General features: G+C 49.9%; 1 protein-coding gene across 29 annotated transcripts in view; it reads right to left on the bottom strand.

Moving 5' to 3' along the window:
• The window catches only part of trol (terribly reduced optic lobes), a 604,861-nt gene that overhangs the window by 511,660 nt on the left and 71,821 nt on the right, over window positions 1-21,380 (bottom strand). Inside the window, exon 1 of one of the 29 annotated variants that reach the window (XM_070534608.1) lies at window positions 4,402-4,430. The exons of the other annotated variants lie outside the window; for them this stretch is intronic. The gene's annotated coding sequence lies outside the window, so the exon portion shown is untranslated. Of the gene's footprint in view, window positions 1-4,401; window positions 4,431-21,380 lie in introns of those variants that run through there. 29 annotated transcript variants of the gene reach the window in all.

Raw genomic sequence — 21,380 nt, 5'->3', positions numbered from 1 at the left:
AAAGGCTTGAGAAAAACGACACGATGAAGGGAAGAGAAACCGAGTTCGGGCGGCCAGAGTCGAGGACCATGCTGTTAACAAGAGGCAACGCTTTCCCCACGCGCCGTTGTTAACGCCGCCAGCGCCGCCGCAGCGGCAGCAGCAGCGCTGGCGGTGAGAAAGTGTCGCTATTCGCTAAATGATACTCAGTTAACCCGCCGTGGTTGCTCAGTTGGGCTGCCAAGCACGAGGTCGCGGGATGGAATCCCGGCCGCGGCGGCCGCATTTTGACGGGGGCAAAATGCGAAAACGGTCGTGTACTTAGATTTAGGCGCATGTTAAAGAACCCCAGGGGGCCAACATTTCCGCAGTCCCTCACTATGGCGTGCCTTAATCAGATCGTGGTTTCGGCAGGTAAAACCCCATAACTTAACACTCGGTCAGCAGGCCGGGCAGCCAACGATAGGACAGGGGCGCACAGATAAGTGCACGAATGAGCACAGTGCGGGAGAGCACGACTGGCCGCACGGGGCAGACGCCACGTGAAGGAACGCATGCGTGGGGCTCCTAAGTCACCGGCGTTGAAGCCGCCCCTCGGTCGAGTACTGCGCATGCATGACTGCCGTGGCAACAAAAGACGCGTGCCCGCTGAATGTATCAGCCGTTCAATGTCTCATCCAGCTGTCAATATAGTTGGCGAACTTTTATATTTGCTGTTTGACCAACAAGGAGGTGCCGATCTTTTCATATGGCCTTCGCAATAAAGCAGCGCCATGTCACGCCAGGTATAACTCGTTAAACTCAAAACAAGCAGAAAGTAAAGGATATTCGAAATGGTAACGTGGGAACGATTAAGGAAGCAGTCAAAAATGGCCGCATCATGAAATCTGAGAACAAAACTTGGCATAGGAAAGATGTATGCACTGAAAGATAAGCAGGGAAATGTTATCAGCAATTCCGATGACATAGTAAAAGCAGCGGAAGAAGTCTATATTGACCTGTACAGCACCCAGAGCAGCCACGCGATACCCTCATTCGACGCAGTGATGAACAGGACACAGAGGCCCATTCTATAACTAGCGATGAAGATAGAAGGGCCTTGCAAGAGACGACGCGGGGAAGAGCGGCAGAAGATGGAATAACTGAGTTTCGTCAAAGACGAAGCAGATATGATTGAAAATGTTGCGGCCCTTTATACGCAACGTCTCACGACTGCCATAGTGGTGCTATAGTGGTGGTAGACTGCCAACATTATACTAATGCATAAGAAGAATGATGCTAAAGAATGATATGCACGTTAGCTGGCTTTCAGTATTGTGTAAAACATTCACCAAGGTAACTTCCAATCCAATCAGGGCAACACCTGACTTAACAAGAGAACAGGCTGGGTTAAGGAAGGTATATTATACAACGGATCACATCCGTGTCATCACTCAGGTGATTCAGAAATCTGCGGAGTACCATCAACTTCTGTATATAGCTTTCACACATTAGGAAAAAGCATTTGGTTCATTAGAGATACCAGCAGTCAGAGGCATTGCGTAATGAAGTAGTACAGGAGGTATAACGTGAATATCTTGGGAAATGTCTACGAAGATTTCACAACTATTTTGTGTATCCACACGTAAATTACTTATCAAGAAAGGGGTGAGGCAAGGAGACAATCTCTTCAATGTTATTCACTGCATGCATAGAAGTACTCACACTATTAGACCGGAAAGGCTTAGGAGTGAGGATGAGCGGCGAATATCTCGGCAACCTTCGGTTTGCACATGACATTGGTCTGTTCAGAAACACTGGGGACGAATTACAACAAATGATTGGGGACCTTAACTAAACAAGTAAGAATGGCGTCGAAGATTAATATGCAGAATGCAAAGGTAATGATGGATAGCCTGGCAAGAAAACAAGAATTCACGAGCGCAAGTCAGCTTTTACAGTCTGAAGTGAGTGACTGACCTATCTTGGTCAGTCACTCACAGGGCACCCTGATTATGAGTACTTGCGGAAGAATAAGAATGAGTTGAAGTGCATACTGCAGGCATCTCCAAATCCTGACCCGGAGCTTACCACTGTCGTTGAAAAGATACGTGTACAATAATTGCATTCTGCCGGTGCTAACATAAGGGGCAGACATTTTGAGGTTAACAAAGAAGCTCGGGAACACGTTAAGGACCACGCAAAGATCGATGAAAGGTAAAATGTTAGGCGTAACGTCAAGATCTAGGAAGAGAGCGGTGTGGATCAGAGAAAACGGGGATAGCCGATATTCTAGTTGTCATTAGGAGAAAGAAATAGAGCTAGGCAGGCCATGCAATGCATCGGGCAGGTAACCGGTGGGCTAATAGATTTGCAAAATGGGTGCGAAGGGAAGCGCAGTGGAGAACGGCAGAAAATTTGAGTCCGTGACAGAACCCTCCTTTCTATTCTCAAGTTTAATTAATGTTCCGATGCTAGGCGTAATCAATGAACACATACCAGCAAGAAATTGCCAGGAGTCATCTGCTATGATTATCCGAGCATAGCTCAAACGCGTCACGCATGAGGCGTGCCAGGCTTCTCATGCTTCGCTCTGGACCCACTGTGCCCTCTGGCGTGACGTCCGTGCATACCCGGTGGCGGACATTGCACAGCGACCAAGCCGGCGTCAACCAGGCTCACCGAGGAGCGGCACGTGCCCAGTGGCGCTCGTCCATTGGCCACCGGGGCGGATAGAGTCACGTGCCCGAGTTGGCGTCAAATGGCCATTCGTAAAAGCCGAGACAAATATCGTACCGGGAAAGCTATTTCTGGCTGTTTGGGCCGTTACACAAAGTACGCGGATTTGATGCCGTGCGCTAGGAACCTATCGCACTGTGCAGTTGCAACGTAACAATGCATTTCGCACTGTTTCGTCACACGTGGGCAAGGCGAGTGTTGCCGAGCCCGTGTACGATCGCTGCTTCGATTGTCGCCCGGGTGGCGCAGAGGCGACCTACGGACACGCCGAACCCATTTCATTAGCTCACGAATAGGCAGTGACAATTATACCCAACCTTGCTTCGCGAAGTTCTTCACTGCATAGCGCGTCTCAATGCTGCGAAGACGCTTTACGGAGCAATGCTAGGGACATTGAGCGATCACGTACCCGAGCCTCGGTACAGCGGCGCCCATGCACCAAGCATCTGTTCATTCGCCAAGGAGATCACACGCAAGGGCAGCTTTATTGCGAATTGGCCCGTACCGTCTCCGAAACGTGTTTGCAGCAAGTAACATATCGCCAAAGCAGACGGGTATGCTCATGGAAAGCCGAAATCCATACCGCTGACAAGAACTATTGCAAACAAAATTAACCTCGCGTACATTGAATGTGGATACATCCTATGCATGCCAACTCCTAGTTCACGAGAGCGGACATTGTATGTAGGACAATGCATGCGCGCGGTGTTCTGAAATGTGTTTCTCGTGACATTTTGTGTAAATGTAGTACATCTGCAGTGTGACATCTTATAAGCTGTATTTTTCTGTTGTGACCTGTAGTGCTTCGAGGTGTTTAGTTATATTAAATTATAATGCCTGTCTTACGTTTGTGATATATCTCAATGTTTGGAGACGCCGTGAAAATGAGAAGCGGTTTTTCGGTGCCGGCATCTCGTCATAATTATGCAAATAATCGAAAGAATGGGCTGGCGCGTGGTGCCACACAGACGTGGACAACGCCGACTTCTCAACACAGCCGCCTGCATTTCTCTCGCATAGCTCGAACACTTCTTTGCCGACTGATTAATCTAGCTGCATTTCCCACCCTTCTTTTCTACTGCGACGCCCACTGCCGAGAAATATCCAGGAACTGCTCTAAATTTACCGTGCAGCTTGAACATTTGCCACTGTGTCCGCCAAGTCGCAGTATAAGGCGGCGGAAAACAATGGCAGCACCGCGGCGGTATTTGTGAACGCTCTTTCTGAGAACCTACAAAAAAATGCTCCGTGTGCAAGCCAAAGGGTCAGTTACAGTCCGCGAGGAAGCTTCACGCCTTGCATTCCTTAGAGCAACTTGCTTTGCCGGATAAGTGTTGACGTAGTGCAGGAACAATGCAAGAGTCGCTCAGCCGGAGCGATTTCCAGAAGGCCTGAATTGCCAGGCTAAATCCGCTCGCCGCTACAACTCACCATCTGCACACACCGACACTACGCATCAATGAAATTAATAAATACAGAGGGGACATCGTGTCAGTCGCGTCATCCAATTCGACGACCGATGACTGCGCTTGCCGCTATCGTCGAAGCGTACCTAAGTCACGACTTCACAAGCACGCCCAAGGAAACGGTGATGTTTGCCCGCGAGGTCGGCTTCCTGCCCCTTCACCGCAACTACAAACCGTGACATTACATAAAAGCTTTCCGCTAAATAATCGAAGGAAGAACGAACGCTATGCAACGTACGCTGAAAAGGAGGAAATATAGAAGCAGTACATTACGTGACACGTAAGAATGGAATTGCAAAGTGCACCACGCGTGTCCCTTGCGCTGGCAGGGTGTTGAGCGTGAACAAGAACACGCGCTACCGCTACAGCTGCGCGTTCGACACCGCGGACGCCGCCACTTACTTACACGCGGCTCGTGTCTCATTGTCCGCGACCTGGCAGAGAACAGAGGCGGCATCCGCAGCAAACTACGCGGCTGAGGAACAATGAGGCTCCCGCTCGTGCGATGCGCAGCCGCGATAAAAATGACAAAAGGCACGGCGGAAAGCGATAGCGGCGCGACACGACCGGATTGTCCTCTCGCGCCGGCGACGAGCTTCGTTAAGAGCAGAACGCGGGATTAAAGCAATAAGCGGCGCAGATGCGCGGGCCAAATTGTTTTCGGAACGCCGTCGGGGCGAAGGCCACGCGCTTCGTTCCCTTTTGTGGGCGCTCCCTGTTGGGGGACATCGAGCGCTCGGCTGCGCAACAGAACCGCCGTTAGGCATACGCGGGACGCTGCACTGCGCATGCGCCGATTTGGGCACGCGAGGTTGCGGGCAGTGTTGCAGAAGAGCTCGAATTGAGCGCTGCAGCAGAGGTGGACGTCGAGTCGCTTCTCAACATGCGTCACTGCCCAATGCTTCGATGCAGAAAGGAAGACTTCGTACGGGGGCGAGAAGGGCCGCGAGCTTAGCGCGTAAGGAGATCACGCGGCGTCGCGTTCATACACAGAACCGTAGAGAATGGACGAATGACCAAGCACTTTGCGCTGTGGACAGCGGCGCTCAGTCATTGACTAGCATACTAACATCTCCTGCAGCAACACCAATATGCATAGACAGGAGATGCGATTCAAAACCAACTTCACCAGTCACCTCTCAAAGCTTGATTTTAATACTTCATGCGGTGCCACTAGAACTCTGTCCGTACAGCCATTTCACAAGTGTAGTGTCACCTGTTGGCTCCTGGATATCGGACAGCTCACGCGTTGAGCAGCTCATTGCGTTCTGCGATGCATGTGCTGGTACTGGATAAATGCGAGTCCATTCCATATTTGGCGACCCGGCACCTTGATAGGTTTCAGCGGCTCGGATATTTGATTGGACTTGCATTATGAACGCTAGCCAAACAAGTAGGGTAAATATACTCCATATGTGATTCAAGAACAAAGAATGATTTCCCTAGGACCTCATGATTACGAACAGTTATGAGCTAGAAAAAGCAGACGATCTTATTCGTCACGCTTTGGCGTGAAAGAAGTCCAGAGAGAGAGAGAGAGAAAGGCAAAGGAAAGACAGGGAGGTTAACCAGAGATTATCTCCGGTTGGCTACCCTGTTCTGGGGGAAGGGAAAGGGGATGCAATAGGTGAGAAAGAAAGAAGGATAAAAAAAGGAAAAAAAAAAACCTAAGCACACACACGCACGTACGCACGAACTATTTCTGTGGGCACTGTCACGCAACCCGCAAAGGCATTCCTAGTCTTACGCAGTGTCACCGTACAGTCCTGCGCCACACAGTGTACTGTCACAATTTGTCAGAAAGTCCCATGTCTTTCAAGTATCGCAGCAGCGCCTTCATAGCGGATCGCGCTGATGTTCGCGTAGGCCAGGTTCCAAGGATCTTGTCTTCTGTCATAGGGCGCTTGTCCAGTTTGTCTAAGGTGGCTGAGAGGACAGTTCTTTGTGGGTTAAAACGAGAGCACTGACAAAGAAGATGCTCGATCGTTTCGTTGCACCCGCAGAAGTCACACAGTGGGCTGTTGGCCATTCCGATAAGGAAAGAGTAGGCATTTGAAAATGCTACTCCAAGCCATAGACGGATAAGAAGGGTGCAGTCACGTCGTGGAAGCTCGGACGGAATATGGAACTGTAAATTAGGGTCTAGAGTATGGAGGCGTGCACTTGTGAAATCGGGTGAATTCCACTGGGCTAATGTTAGGTCACGCGCAAGTGTGGCAAGTTTTTTCGCTGCGTCGGCTCTCGAAAGAGGAATGGCAACGCAGTTGACGCCGTCATGGGCAGATCGGGCAGCTGCGTCTGCTCGATCATTGCCATGTATGCCACAGTGACTAGGCAACCACTGATATATTATATCGTGCCCTTCGTCAACTAGTCGATGGTGGACTTCTCTGATCTCTGCGGCGAGCTGCTCATGTGATCCATTGCGCAGTGCTGAGAGTACACTCTGTAGGGCTGCCTTGGAATCACAGAAGATTGACCATGCCTGGGATGGTTTCTCCTTAATAAAATGAAGAGCCGCACGCAGGGCTACGAGTTCAGCAAGAAGTCCAGGATGGTTTTTAAACTGAGCGGGCGGGAAAGTGCGGAGTATAGCTTTCCGATTCCAAACTATTTGAGACTTCTTAGGAGCCCCCGCTCCTACAAGACCAGCAATGGGCCGTCCAGCAGGCTCGCGCAGCGGCCGCCAGGTACATGGAGTACCTGACGCCCACTGCGCGCTGACGTGCGTCCTGCAGGACTTTCATTAAAGTTTTTCCAATCCAATCTCCTACTTTTCAAGATTTTTAAATCCGATCCCTTATTAGGGTACATATTTTTATTGTAACTAATATGATTGAGATAAATCGCATAATTGATACAGAAACATTTTATTTTTGTCAAGGTTATTTAAAACACCTCAGACATTCACCGGAGAACACTAAAAAACGATGCACTATATTCCTTGTTTGTAACTACTGTAAGTCTGGTGGAGAAAAATGGTTACATTGAGCGCGCTGCTCTAAGCGGGAGGAGGTATTGGCATAACAAAAAAGAAGCTCAGGGCAAGTGTTCGAGTAAATCCAGCGCTGCAATTGTTCGCGGACAGCTTCTGACGCGTTCATATGACACTTAACGCTGAGCAGCGAATGTTATCGATTACCGAAAGGCATGACTGTGCAAGGCTATGAACATCTACTTTTATCGCCTACACACCAGTATTACGCCGTTCCATCGATTGACTAAAATTAGGCTACGCGCAGTGTCCAATTGACCTGTACCCTGTCCTGCAATACCAGGGACCTCGTAAACATGTTTTCTTCAATTCTTTGCTGCGCCATCGCGTTCGTAAGAGTAAGAAAAACAACACAACATACGAAGTGCTCTACACAGACGCAGGGTTCACAACTACGCGACAGAAATATAGATCCCTCCCTTTTCCAGCAACATAAAAGCGCAATAGTAGCACTGTGGTTCCGCAGCGTCGCAGACGAAAAGAGGCAAGCAAATGCGGTCGTGGGCCAGCCCTCACCTCGTTCCCCCTTGCAGCCCTGTCTGGTCACCATAGCAACGAGCGGAAAGGGCAAGTCCTGCGACTCGACGGCGCCAAAGTGGCCCACTTCCCGATGGCGGCGAGAGAAAAGGGTCCCGGATGAGGATGCGACGCAGCGGGGCCTTGAAATAAAGTTGGGCTACCGCTCGGAGTGCGGCCGCCGTCCCATCCCGCCTTCGCGCACATACGGCTGCGCAGCGATCTGTTCCTCCTCATTCGGGATGCGCATTCCCCCCCCCCCCCCCCTTCTCTCCTCACTCTGTTCATCGCGCCGTCTCCAGACTGCTCCATGACTGTTCGTGTACGTCCCGGTCAAAGGAAAAGGCGAAGCGACGGCATTGAAGGAAAACAGAAGGTCACGCACTGTACAGGGACACAGACAGGCGGATTTTAACAATGGAACTCAGAAACACGACAATGCCACCTAACTGTAGGTGCGCATTTCTAAACCAATGCGCTTATAAGCGCCGGTGTCATACTGGAGCTAGTATTCGATTCGCAGACCATTCGAGGAACGTACTTGGATGTCCAGGGTAAGATTTAAGCGCGAACGACACAGCAGTTAACAGGCTTCTGTGACATGATGGTTATACACGTTGCTTCATTAACTATCATGCCGCTCAATTGCATGCAATACGAACGCCTCGGTTTGACTTGCTATCTGCTATCAAGTGTGGCTAAACTATGTGTCCACACACGCGCACACAGTTTAGTCGCGCAAATAAAGAGGCCTAGTAGGGGACAAGTATAGGACCGTGTAGAGATACTACGTACACGGACGCTGACGCCCAAATGTTTCGGAACTGTCAAAGCACATTACGGCCATCATGAGTTGCGGCCGCGATGAGATGGATGAATGCTGCCGTGGCTTGGCGAGACTGGAGAGGGCCCGATGTGGAATGCCACATCCATGAGTTCCCGTGAAAAGAAAGATGAGGAGGAAAGGAAAAAAATTGTCATGGATATAGTTGACACGTGACAACATCGCGTCTATGTAAAAGTTGGTCTGCCAGTTCGAAAATAAGGAATTGGAAGTCAGCGTCGGTATATGTCATTCCCGCTGCACAAGCTCAATTTTGAACAACGCGCCAATCAGCCCGTAAATGATGTCCGAACTCCGTGCTTTTGATATTCAACTGCGCTCCAGCGACTATGACTCACGTACGCGAATGTTGCATTTGTGATCAGGTTTGATTTAGCTACCCGGCGCAGACACTCCATACAAATATTTTCCTCTTGAGCGAGTACCAATCGCATTGTCAACAGCGGGCCTCTTCGATTTTCCACTTCTGGCTACCCGCGGGCTGCCAGAGCAAGCCAGGACGATTTTGGCCTGGCTGCTCTCTGGAAGTTTTCTGGCTAGCAGACGACCAAAAGAGGCGACAGGCGCTCGCCGCCATCTTTGTGGGAACTTGACGGATTGCAACGCGGGCGCTTGAGGACCTAAATTTACCTCGCTCGGCCAGCTGCCCACCGTCAGCTACGGATTTCCTTACTTCTAGCGTTAGCTTCTTAGGTTCTAACCCACCGTTCCGCATTGCGAGGCGGCGCGATAAGAGCGGCGGTAAATCGGCGGTGATCAACGCGCCGCACTCTCGTGCGTGCATGTTATCTGCATCGTGTTCCGCGCAAGTTGTAGCCGCTAATTCACACAGATTGCGGTACATTTTCGGTTCGTATTTCTCTGATGGTGTTCCTTTTCACATATCTTGCGTACGTTCGCGGCGATATCTCCTTTTTTCTGCAGTTAGCGAAGGTGTTGCAGCTAGCCCGTGTTCGCTCCGTCTCTCCGCTAGGTGCTTGGATGGCAGCTCGAAACCGATATGCGTTCGAACTACAGGCCGTTGATAAGAATGCACTGGCTGGGTAATAGGCACACGTACATTAGCTTATTGCTCTCACGATCCCGACCAATAGAGTTTTTCGTGTGAAACCTTTCGCTGGTCACAGGCGGCGTGCACTTTCATACGCCAGCCGCATCCCCCAGCTTCATGGGGTAAGAAATGATAAGAACCATCAGCCGAAACAAAGTTTCTGAAATCGAAGAACAAGCAGGTCGGCCCGAAATTTTATGCGTATGGCGTAGCCGATGTACTGCTTCATGTCTTGTCAACTGGTGACAACGTCAACTCAATGTCGCCGGTGGGCGACGTGATCGCTGCGAGGACGGATCCTCGCAGCGACCGCTTTCGGGGACTCAACCGCTCGCGCGCGATTTCGCGTCGAGGCATCGGACGCGTCAGGGGCAGCGTGCTGCGCTGTCCACGGCGACGTTGGCCCAGAGCGCGCGCCCTGCGCCGAGTCGCGGTAAGAAAGTGACCGCATCCTCGAATGCAGCTATACGTTTGCAAGCTGGCAACGCACAAATGGACTCGCTACATACGCCGACGGCGCGCCGGCCTCGCCGGGCGCTGCGTTATGTTGGTAGCACGCTTACGTGTGTCCCGCGGCCATCTGTGCCGGCGTTCGATTTTGCAAACTTCGGTTTGTCTTGGGATCCCAACCCACGTGACTTCCTATCGGGACCGGTACTAGCTGGCTGCTAGAACTCCGAAATTCAAAGAGGCCCAGCACTAGCGTCATGAACACACGTTAAGACTGGAAGGCGCGTGATCATGACATCCAAACACTTGTTCGCAGGTACCCTTCAAGTGCCAGTTAATTATGCCTTGAACAGCTTAGTTCGAATACATCTTTAGAATTTAATGAAGATCGTGGCATCAGAACAGACTAGGATTCAATAGTTCAAGGACTTTCACTGTGTCCACAATTTGGAGTTCATGCAATTACTGCACTGTTTACTTTTGTTTTTACGCTTACTGTACTTTAGTTCTGTACTGCACGTAAATAGGCTATCTTGCGTGCAACAGGCTTGCAAAACACGCCGGGCCACTGAAAAACATTGCCCGATGTACATCGTCCACCTCTTTTCGGCAGCAGCTGTCGAAACGGAGGTGTTTCATATATGTTTGAGCTTGATTACTATCGTAAGTAATACTGAATTAAAGATGGTTTTACGTATACAATTGGACATGCAGTGTCTTAAGGGGAAAAGTAAATGCGAGTGAGAAGCTACACATTCAAAAGCTGGCAAACTGGCCGAAAAGCACTGAATAGCGCACATTCTTGCTGCACCATTTATTCCAGCTTGATGTCAGACGTTAGCAGCTCCTGGTTCTCCATCTAATAAAGAAAAAAGCCGCGGCTCAGCCCATTGAGCGTTCACCCAAAATGGGGAACTCAACGGTTCTATATGTCGTCGTTTAGAATATTTCCCAGCCTGCCTTCGCTGTCGGGAACCGATTTCTTTCGGGCGATATGTTGTGCGAGAACTAGTGACAGGAGCTGAAGCCGCCCATGTGGACACACGTGTCGACTGAATACAGTATGTAGGCGCAAATGAAGCTTGGAACACACGAAGTCGCTAAAATGGTGTTATGCAAAGCCAACGAACGGACGTTGAGAATCAATTGCGAACGAAGGAGTCAGGAAATGTCGGCTGCGCAAAATTAAATGATTATGTGCGTACAGCTACAAAGGCGTACGGATTGCGCAGGTACAGCGACGTACTGCGGAAGCTCGATGTTAATCTGACGCTCCGTTTTGTTGTAGATAGGTTGCTGTGGAAAGAAAAAATGACCAGAGTACTTGATTTTTATACACTATATAGACTAAAGTATGAATTGCTCAAGCAACACTGATCAATGCACTTTAACGATTTTAACATTTGGTACAAAGGTATGAGTACCTCAGCGATCGAGCTTAGAGACAAGCTAGGTGTAGCAGTTAGGAGAAGCACAGCGGCCACATACCTGAAACGAAAAACGTCACAGCATTTTATTTTTCTAGCGCGGCGTTTGGTGTATACCTCGCATTTACCTGGGAGAGAGAGAGAGAGAAGAATACAGGAAGGCAGGGATGTTAACCAGTCAATAGTCTGGTTGGCTACCCTACACTGGGGGAAGGGAGAAGGGGAAGAGAAAGAAGGGAGAGAGAAGGTGTAGGTACGTGTACGGACAGCACTTCAGTTAAAGTCGCTCGAGCAAACCAGAAGTTCTGAGAAAACACAAAAGTGCCTTCACTGCCTTCTGAGCCGATGATCGGTCGGGACAGTGCTCTAATATTGTCTGTACACTCAGAGGACGATCGTCTAGTTTCCTCAATGTGTCGGACAAATGCTGTCTTTGGGCTTGGAATTGAGGACAATGGCACAATATGTGGTCAATGTTCTCCTCGCATGCGCAAACATCACATGCAGGACTATCAGCCATTCCAATTAGTGCTGAGTAGGCATTCGTGAGGCATTTACCTGGAGCGTTAAAAGAGTGGACGGCGCCATGTGCGCAGGCCAACATCTTTCCATCATTCTCGACATATAAGCGGCTGATCGACTCGGACGATGAATAGAATGAAAAAAAAAATGAACTGCGAGAGGAGCTGTGAGTTCAGTGAAGCAGTTGCTGCAGGCCACCATATACAGAATAAATGGAACACTTAATGGAGATCACCGAATGATAAAAAGCCACGAGATATTCGAAAAAACGGGCAAGATGTTTTAACCTGAAATAGAAACACTGCGACGAGCAGTCTGAAATACACGCGAGATTAGCGCCTTAGCGAAAGCGATTCGGCCTGTCCATCCACTGGCTGCTCTGCTGAGCATGCGGGCAATATTCTGCCATCTTTCGTATCCTGTAAGCACTGTAATCAAACTGACATTCTGGTTAACATCTTTCCCTACGTTTTTCGATTTTAATAAGCGACGATAAGAAATGCAGAGAGGACCGACACACGAACAATATTCCATTAGATACGACACGAACGAAGTGACACGTTGGAGGTGAAAAGAAAAATGGAAAGGAGAAAATATTCTTGAGGTGTAGTTCCCGAAAGAGTGCGGGACCATTTTTTCCTGCGACCTAAGCGAAAGAGCAGCAAACAATGGCTCGGCGGATCTCGAACAGTCGCAAAATCGTGGAGCGCCGGGGGTTCGAGCAGAGCGTGCGACGAGCCGAGGACGGCGACCGACTTGGCAGCGGCCGTGCTTCACCGCGGTAAACAGCGCGCAGACAAAACAAGCACGGCCGCAGAGGCGGCGGCGCGCACAAAGGGCGCCGCTGTTGGACGAAAAGCCGAAGGGTGCGGCTACGCGAAACAAAACTAAGGCGCCTGTAATGAGGCAAATAGGTTCAAGTTAACCAATGGGAAACTCTGGTGATGAAATCCAGGATTGCAGCTAGGCAAATACTCCGTCCAGTTGCCTTTCAACAGAACGCAGCAGTAGAGGGAGCACATAAAACTTGCCGGAACATTTCGCTACGCCCTACAGTGTGGCTGTGTCGACAGTATATTTCAATCGTATCGTGCTCTCTTTTACTGTCGAATGTGGCAGGCGCTATGTCAGGCTTGCGCAGTTTTATTCGATCACTTTTTCTTTCCTCAACGTTTTTCTAGTATTTTTGATGAGGAGGGGAGTGATTTTAGCTGCAGGCAGTGGCCCGTTTTTTCGAGGACGTATCAATTATTGAGCAACGATACTGCCTTCCCTGGGAGGGCCAAGATGTCGATAAAAAATTGTTACAGAATTCCAGGTTCACAGTTTACTGTATAGCGTAACCATCGGCGTCTAAACTCATTACAGAGCATTACTGGACGCTGCGGGGTTGCATTCATCGATGCTTTTTTAGTGCTACAGCTTAAGGCAGCCCATCTCGAATGAAAGACGCGGACAGAAGAGGAACGAAGAAAACACTAGTGTGTGTATTATGGCTGGTGTCTTGTACATCACCTTTTAAACAAAGTTTGGCGACTAGCCTAACTGTCCAAATGAATTAAGAATACGTTGAATAGCGGCACATGGTTGGCAGTTTCAGGCAATAAAATTGGATTTGTGTCACGCACGAAAAGCAAGATCAGTATTAAAGTACAGACACTTGCGTACCGCGAACGCCCGGTCGACATCGAGAGACTGGAGAATGCCGGCGGCGCGAGAAGTGCGCGGTGCGTTCGATCGCAGAGCCAAACGAAGGCGCAAGAAAAAAAAGCAAAAGGAAAACTTGGGCGATCCTGCAGCAGCAGACGAGGCCACTAAAAGCGCATCGTCGGGCTTATCTGCAGGGCGAGGCCGGCGATTCGCTGCGAGCACCGAGCGTACCACACGCGTGCGCACAAACAGAGCGGAAAGCACACTTGGCGGTGCAAGCTCTCGGTAGTCCCCGATGCGCCAACGAAGTCGTGGGGGGGATCAGGCGAACGAGTAAAAAATAAAGGCGACAGCGATTATTTTTCTGCTTAGAGCTAAATGCGACGCCAGCCGACTGTTCGTGGAGAACAAAAAGGCGAGCGTCGATTATGGCGCGGACTGGCTGCTATGCCGCGAATGGACGAACGAAAGAGAAAACGTCGATTACGGGCGCGCGGTCTGAGCTCTGGCTCGTGTGTTGGGCTCGCTTTATTGTTTTTTTGCGCGTGCCGTTTTATGTGCGGCGTCTGAACGATGCGTTCCCGTTTTGGAAGACCGCATTCGGTTGGTCTCTACTCGATCCTTGCGATATAATGGCGTCAGGTCACAGTGCGTGTGCGCGGTGCTCATCTAGGCGTCAGACATTAGAACTCATTCCGGCAATAACCAATTTTTTTTTTAACCTGAAATTTTTGCGGTACAGCAAATAGCTGGGCAAGTTCAGTTATTGCGTATCTCCACTAATCAGAGGGAGTAGGTTCAACATTAGGGACATTTTCGCCGAAGCTAAGTAAAGCTTAAACGCAAGATGGTATGCGCGCCGATCGCACACATTAGAGCGATTCCGTCGGCTCCGGTAGGACCCGCTCAGCTTGCAGGACGTGGAGGTAGTGCTAGTGCGAACAGCGAGTATTACAAGTTCACGTCTTGAGCGGAGAACAGGCATTTGTACACATCTGGCTTGTCAGTGGCGAAATCGCCTGGCCGGCGATGGAACGCCGCGAATAAAGGGCCCGCCGCGGGCTCGCCTGCTCCGCCGTCGCAGGCTTTACGAGACCCGGAGGAGGTTCCACTCCGCGTGGAAGACGGGCGCCAAGCGAGCAGCTGTGCACAACGGCGAGCCCGTGCAGTGCAGCCGACGCTACGGGGCGCACTCAGGCGCGTCGTGGCGCGCGCGCACTATTTCTCAGTGCGTCGCGGAAGGCCCATCACAGCGCGGCTGTGCATTTTGGTAGATCGTCGAGTTACTAGGTAACCCACTGCCATCGCGGCTTAGTACGCTGAAGACTAGCAGCAACGCCACAGTTGGCTCCGTCCGAGGAACGCAGCCACGAGGCGGGCGAGCGAGCGCCGAACGGTTATACGGCGCCAGAGACGGTCCGACCTGGTGGCGGCATCGGCAGCTTTGTGGCGCACTGCACGGACTCGGCGAGCACGGAGGGAAAGCGCGAATCGAAGCCAGGTAATGAACCGAGTGAAACGAAGCGATGCGGCAGAACGGCAGTGCACGCGCCCGCCTCGCGAAGGCTTGCGTCGCGGAATGCTCGGCTGATTTATGGGACGCCCAAGTCCGAAAAAGGAGGAACAGCGGCGAGGTTATAAAACAGCGCTAGCGGCCCCAATAACGGTTCCGCTGTATCCCCGTTACAGCAGGCGGGAATTTATGGTTCAAGGACGCGCGCGCTGTTTTAATGTTCCGGCGAGAGCGGAACGCAAGGCAAATGAACCGGCCATGTCAAGTGCACGACATCACTGCGACGGCACCACGTGAGCGAACTCGCAAGAGCAGCGACGGGGAAACAGGCGCACTGATCGAAGCAATATGCGACCTGACGCCCGCAGACATTTGGCTCACTATTCAACCTGCGTGTGAACCCATCCGCAGTCTGTATGTGCGGAAACCCCCGTTACGAATCAATTTCGCTAGCGCCCAGTCCTAAAGGCTAAAGCGGATGTGAGCACTAAACTGCTCAGTTCGTGGAAGGAAACACCACACAAACCTAAAGATGAAGGTCATCGTCTCTAACGTGATAGCATGACCAACCGCTCGAAGAGATGGATCGTTGTGTGCACTTGTGCCCATTGGTTTTGGCTTGTGGTAGAAGGAAAGACGCCAATACGGCACACGGAGTGCAAGAAGCACACGCAAGAAGTTCCGAACCAGCAATTATTGCTTCTCCGCGCCTCGTATGCAAAATGAAGTGCACGCACAACGAGAAAGAAAGGACCAGATCGCTCCATCAAACACCTTCCTAAACTAATGCACTTTATTTTGCATAAAACGAGCGGACAGCAGCGGTTATCTTAACGTCGCGTTCTGTCTGCCCCTGTCTCATCGTGTGCCGTGTTCGTTATGTTTCTGCATACAAAGAAGGAAAAAAAAAAGGAAAGCATGACAGACTGAAGATCAGCACTGGGCCATGTAACTAAGTCAAGCTCGAATTGGCTTACAATAGACGACTGCATATTTCATTTTTGTTTGATCTGACCAAGCTGTTCGCGTGTGACCCGATTTCGTTGTCCAGACTAGTGTGTTGATGTAAGCCATCTTTCGTGCATCCATCTGACCTGAGTGAGTGAGTGTTACGGAACTTATTCTTGCGGCCATCCTTTTATTCAGTACCGCCATGTTCTTTCACATTTCGTATAAATTTCGACGTGAAATGTAGTAGCCGGTGTCACTTAACGGCGCTAACATGCAATACTGACGCATCAAAGAGACCGATGGCCGTGCGAGGTCAACAATGGTGCAAGGCTCTCGCTGCAGAATCTACAAACCGAGCGCCATGGCCTGCACAGGCAATTTGTCTCATTAACGCACCTTTGCGCGGTGGCTTAATGCAAGTCCACTGATTGGTGCAGGGTGCGAGCCGTTGGCGACGCATTCATCTGGCTCTCAGCGTCGGAGGTGGCGGCGGCGCACAAGCAGTTCGGCGTCCTCAAACATGTGCAAGGCATTTTAGCAGCGAATATTGCGTGGTGTAGTGGACAGAGGATAAGCTGCTATATTTCGTAGGCTAGCAATGTGTGATGGCATGCACTGTTCATGCTCGGGATGCAATTTCACAGGCCGTCTTTATTACTTCAATCGATGGACTTAACGTCGGCACTGAGTAAGTAAACGTAATGGTGAACAGAAGCCTCTGTAAGCAACTGAATCCAAGCATGAATTGTGTAAGGGACCGTAAGCAGGCAAATCCCAGCAGGGCATGCTGCGCTGCTCTTTTCATTCGATGTCCCGGAATAGAAAAATAGCCTAGCAGACGGGAATGGGGGTTTGTTCGCTCGACGGCAGCGTCTTTCAATTCAATTCAATTCTTTATTAGCAGACATAGAACACACAGAAATACCAGCTAGAACTGGTTGGACCCACAGCCACAGGCTAGTGTCGGGTCCAATGAAACATGAATAACAATTGCAAGTACAAAGCAATTAAAATACATCACGTGCATACACATATTTGTCGTATACCATTAAGTTGCATGAGCGTACACAGTGAAATGCGAAACAGTGAAAAGCATCTTATACTATTAAACATTTCTAAGTAAATACAATACACTAGTTAGGAGGATTGCAGGCAAGTTTCGGCATTATTATGAACACACAATATTAATCTAGACAAAATCGAAACACTTCAGGTGTCAGCGAGTTACTAAAGAAAAGAAAGGACATCATGATTGTTACCATTGAAAAGCATTATTGTGGCTAAAGAAGTATTTCTTAAGTACCGATGAAAAATTATTTGCTAGTTTTATTTCTGCTGGTAGTTTATTCCAAATTTTTGACCCTGAAAACTGTAGCAAACGTTGTCCGTAGATATTTTTAGTTGGAGGAAGATTAAAATTACCGCACGTATGATTTCTGGTCGCACGATAAGATGAGTAAAATACAGAAACATGAAAAGGGAGGTTGTGTTTAACAATGTTGAAGACACACGTGGCAATTTTTAATTCGTGTATCTTGTCATACGGCAACACATTCATTCTAATAAATAAAATCAGACTTGGTTTATCGTAACTTGAATGGGTAATTATTCTCAGGGCGCGCTTTTGAAGTTTCCGTACAGGTTCAAGATAAGTTTTTACAGGTTCAAGATAAGTTTCACAGACACTGGCAGATGCTATTTTTCCCATATGCAACTCCGGTCTGCGCGGTAGCCGGTCAGAAAACAGAAGCGATCTGCGCGTGGTGCAAGACCCTTTAATGCTCCGCTTGCATAACGCTCAGAAATCTTATAGCCTCAATAATTCGAGCATTTCATTCCGAAACTGACCGACTACAATGTCACACTGGAAGATGAAGCCACGATAACTACGCCCGCTTCATGTTTTTACTTCTATCTACAGAATATATGGTAAATTTAATTTTTAATTTATTTTAACATAATTTCGTTTAATATTATACCCTGTTATTTGCACATGCTCTGTATTTCGTTCCACTCTTCTGTAAGGCCTTCGGGCCTTGAAGGTACAATAAATAAATAAACACTGCCGCAAGTTATATAATTAGGCCACATGACTACACAGTGGCGTAGACTGTAGTGCTAGCAAGTGCCGCGGTGTGCATTGCAGCAGCCACAGCAAGGGGCCTCCTGTCCCCTTTTTCGCTGTGGATGATGAGCTGAAGCGATCAAACGCCCCTGCCAGCGCTGAAAACCGACATTAACGTAATCAATCGACGACCAGGTTGGAATTCTCGGTACAGCATACAGAGGTCTCCTGTCGGCGGAAAGCCGAAACTAGAGCAGGAAGTTCGCTTTTGTGGCTTGATTCGAAAGCCACAACAGTTCGCGAAGACATTTCGCAAAGACCTTGCACACATGGCTACATTTCCCGCATAGAAATAACGCAGGACTACCACGTTAATTATGGAAATTTATATTGGCGTCACACGTTAAAAATCGCTGACCCAGCTTACGTTGCAACGGCGTAAGATCACAGGCATCTATTTCGATAGTTGAAAAGTTACCGCCCATTCTTCGGCCGACCAAGGGTTCCGCTTGAAGTGAGTGACTCATTCGCCGTGTCAAGTGTAACACACCAATCGAGCCTCACCCGAAGCTCTGCTCCAGCGGCGCTTTAAAAAGCGCCGTAGTTGCGGCGCGTCACCTCGAGGCGCGCCCGCAGACAGAGCGGAGTGGCGCGCCCCTCGTCAGACGGCACGCTCCGCCACCAGCGGGGCGAGGCTCGGCCGCAGACACAAACAGAGTGGTCAGCCAAGAAAAACACGGCTCGCGAAGACGGCGCTGCGCACGCAGGGTGTCAGAAATGGGGCTCCAGGAGACGGGGCAACAGAGTGCGGCTAACTGGGGCGAGGGTCTTTCTTCATTAAGCCGGAGGGATCTTTAAAGCTGGAGGAAAGGTCGAATGCAGGGCGAGAGGACGTGGGACGCAGCCAAGACTTGGGGGGGCGACGAGAAGGACGGCACGCCTCATTAGAGCAGAAAATAAATGAAGCTATAGCTGCGGGGACGAGTTAACGCAGAGTGGTGCACGAAGAAAATCAAATAAGGCAGCCGAAGATAGAAGGAAAGTAAAACACATGGGGATGGTGAATAATGCATGGTTGTGTGCTTGAGGAGGGCACTGGAACACATTAGACACTCTCCCCTGCCTTCAGGGGTATTCGAAGGCATGCTCAGGTCGTACGTCTCGACGCTCACTCGAGGACAAGAATCCGCGCCTCTCGTCCTTCCGGCCAGCGGTAGATGGGAAAGGCTCCACTGCAATCTCCAGTTTTTTTTCATACGAAACCCCCCACACATCCATGCGCTTCCCCACAGAAACAGTTCGTGTGTAGGTTTCTTTTCCTTTTTGAAAAATCCTCTCACGTATCGCATCCCGTTGCCCCTCCCCCAGTACAGGGTAGCCAACCGGAGATAATCTGGTTAACCTACCTGTCTTTCCTTTGCTTCTCTCTATCGCTATTGCTTCCTATTTCATGAAGTCCCTGTGAGCTGTGAACACCATCAAAGGTATCAAACCGCACCTTCGTGCAAACGACCTCATTTTCTAACATCTCCAATTCTTATTAAAGTCGGCATCTTCCCTTTTTCTGTGTCTGAGACTGTACCTGTGAGCTACAATGCATTTTCCTGGTAATGCCAGGAAAAGTGCCTCGGTGCACGTCAACGGCAGCAACAATTGCCATCGCTGGGGACCATATGATCCAGACACACGTAGTTGTCGACTCTCTCAGAGCGCACATTCGCCATCTGTCGAGAATCCCCGACCATCATTTGACCTCCCTACCAGCCGAAAGACCTCAAGCGACCTTTTCACGAGTGATTAGCGCTCATCAAGAGTGCATACCGTCATCTTTTACACCGGCGACAAAGCCTTCATCTCCCCTGTGGTGCCTACGACAGCCTCAAGTGAATTTTGATATTCCTGGAATTACAAAAAAGTCCAATCATCCATCGCCGGCTCTGAAGCAACTTACGCTCCTATTACTACACCAGACGTATCATGACCGCATACATATATATACCGATGGTTCGACCTCACGTGCCAGCTCAACTGCCGCATTCGTCGTTCCAGCCAAGAAGGTTACAGTTCAATTCAAATTGTCGCACACGACTACATCGACATCAGCAGAGCTTGCAGCTCTCCATGCCGCTATGATGTACGTCATCGAGGAGCCCACAGAGAAATGGGTCGTATTTTGTGACTCTAAGGCAGCCCTTCACAGCATCAAGTCTGCATTACGTCACAGAGTATACGAGCAGATGATATCTGACATCAGGGAAGTACACCACCATGCTCTGGAAAGAGGGCACACCATTACATTTCAATGGATTCCTGCTCACTGTGGCATTGTCGGCAACAACCTAGCAGACAAGGCTGCCCGGTCTGCCTACGAAGATACCCAGACGCGTTCCATACCTTTGGCGAGGTCTGACGCTGCCAGGGAACTTCGCCTACATGCACGCAAAAAGTCGCAAGAACTCTGGAGTTCAGGTGCCTTCAACTGCCGATTATATAAACTGGACCCCATGCTACAGCTACAAGTGCCATCTAGCCTTTCCCGCGGTGAAGCAACCCTGCTGTGCCGCTTGTGGCTGGGAGTAGCATTCACAAACTCATATTCCTTTCGTTTGGGAATGGCCGAGAGCCCGATGTGCGATTACTGTGGGTGCGAGGAGACCATCGAGCACCTATTGTGTACTTGCCCCCACTATGATGTACAACGCCTCTCTCTGCAGGAAACTTTACACCGACTAGACTTACGACCTTTCACCGAGTCAAAGATACTCGGACCGTGGCCACACCCGTCACTGGCACGAAAAGCGAATCGTGCATTACTGCAATACTTGAGGTACACCGGTTTAAGAGACCGTTTATAGTGTCCCTGTGCTTAGTGTCCCTCCCACACGTACTCTGTGCTTACTCTCTCCCTTTCTTCTTCTTTCTATTCCCCTTTCCCCCACCCCCAGTGTAGGGTAGCAAACCGGATACTCTTCTGGTTGACCTCCCTACCTTTCCTGTCCTTGCTTTCCCTCTCTCTCTCTCTCCCTGGTAATGCAAAGCCCATCAAATCTGTAACATGGCACGCTGCATGCTCGAGATGTCGCTCGACGACTTTGACAGCCGGTACACCGTTTTCGCCGAATTGACAGGCGCCATACATTGACACGCCGCGGCAACTATTTGGTTTCGAAAGTAGACCAGAAAAAGATATCTCGCGAGTTTAACACAACTGAGCAGCCAGCACGAAAATTCTG

The sequence above is a fragment of the Dermacentor albipictus genome, chromosome 2 (assembly GCF_038994185.2).
Source record: "Dermacentor albipictus isolate Rhodes 1998 colony chromosome 2, USDA_Dalb.pri_finalv2, whole genome shotgun sequence".
NCBI classification, from domain to species: Eukaryota; Metazoa; Arthropoda; class Arachnida; order Ixodida; family Ixodidae; genus Dermacentor; species Dermacentor albipictus.
This window is presented reverse-complemented; position numbering and strand designations above follow the sequence as displayed.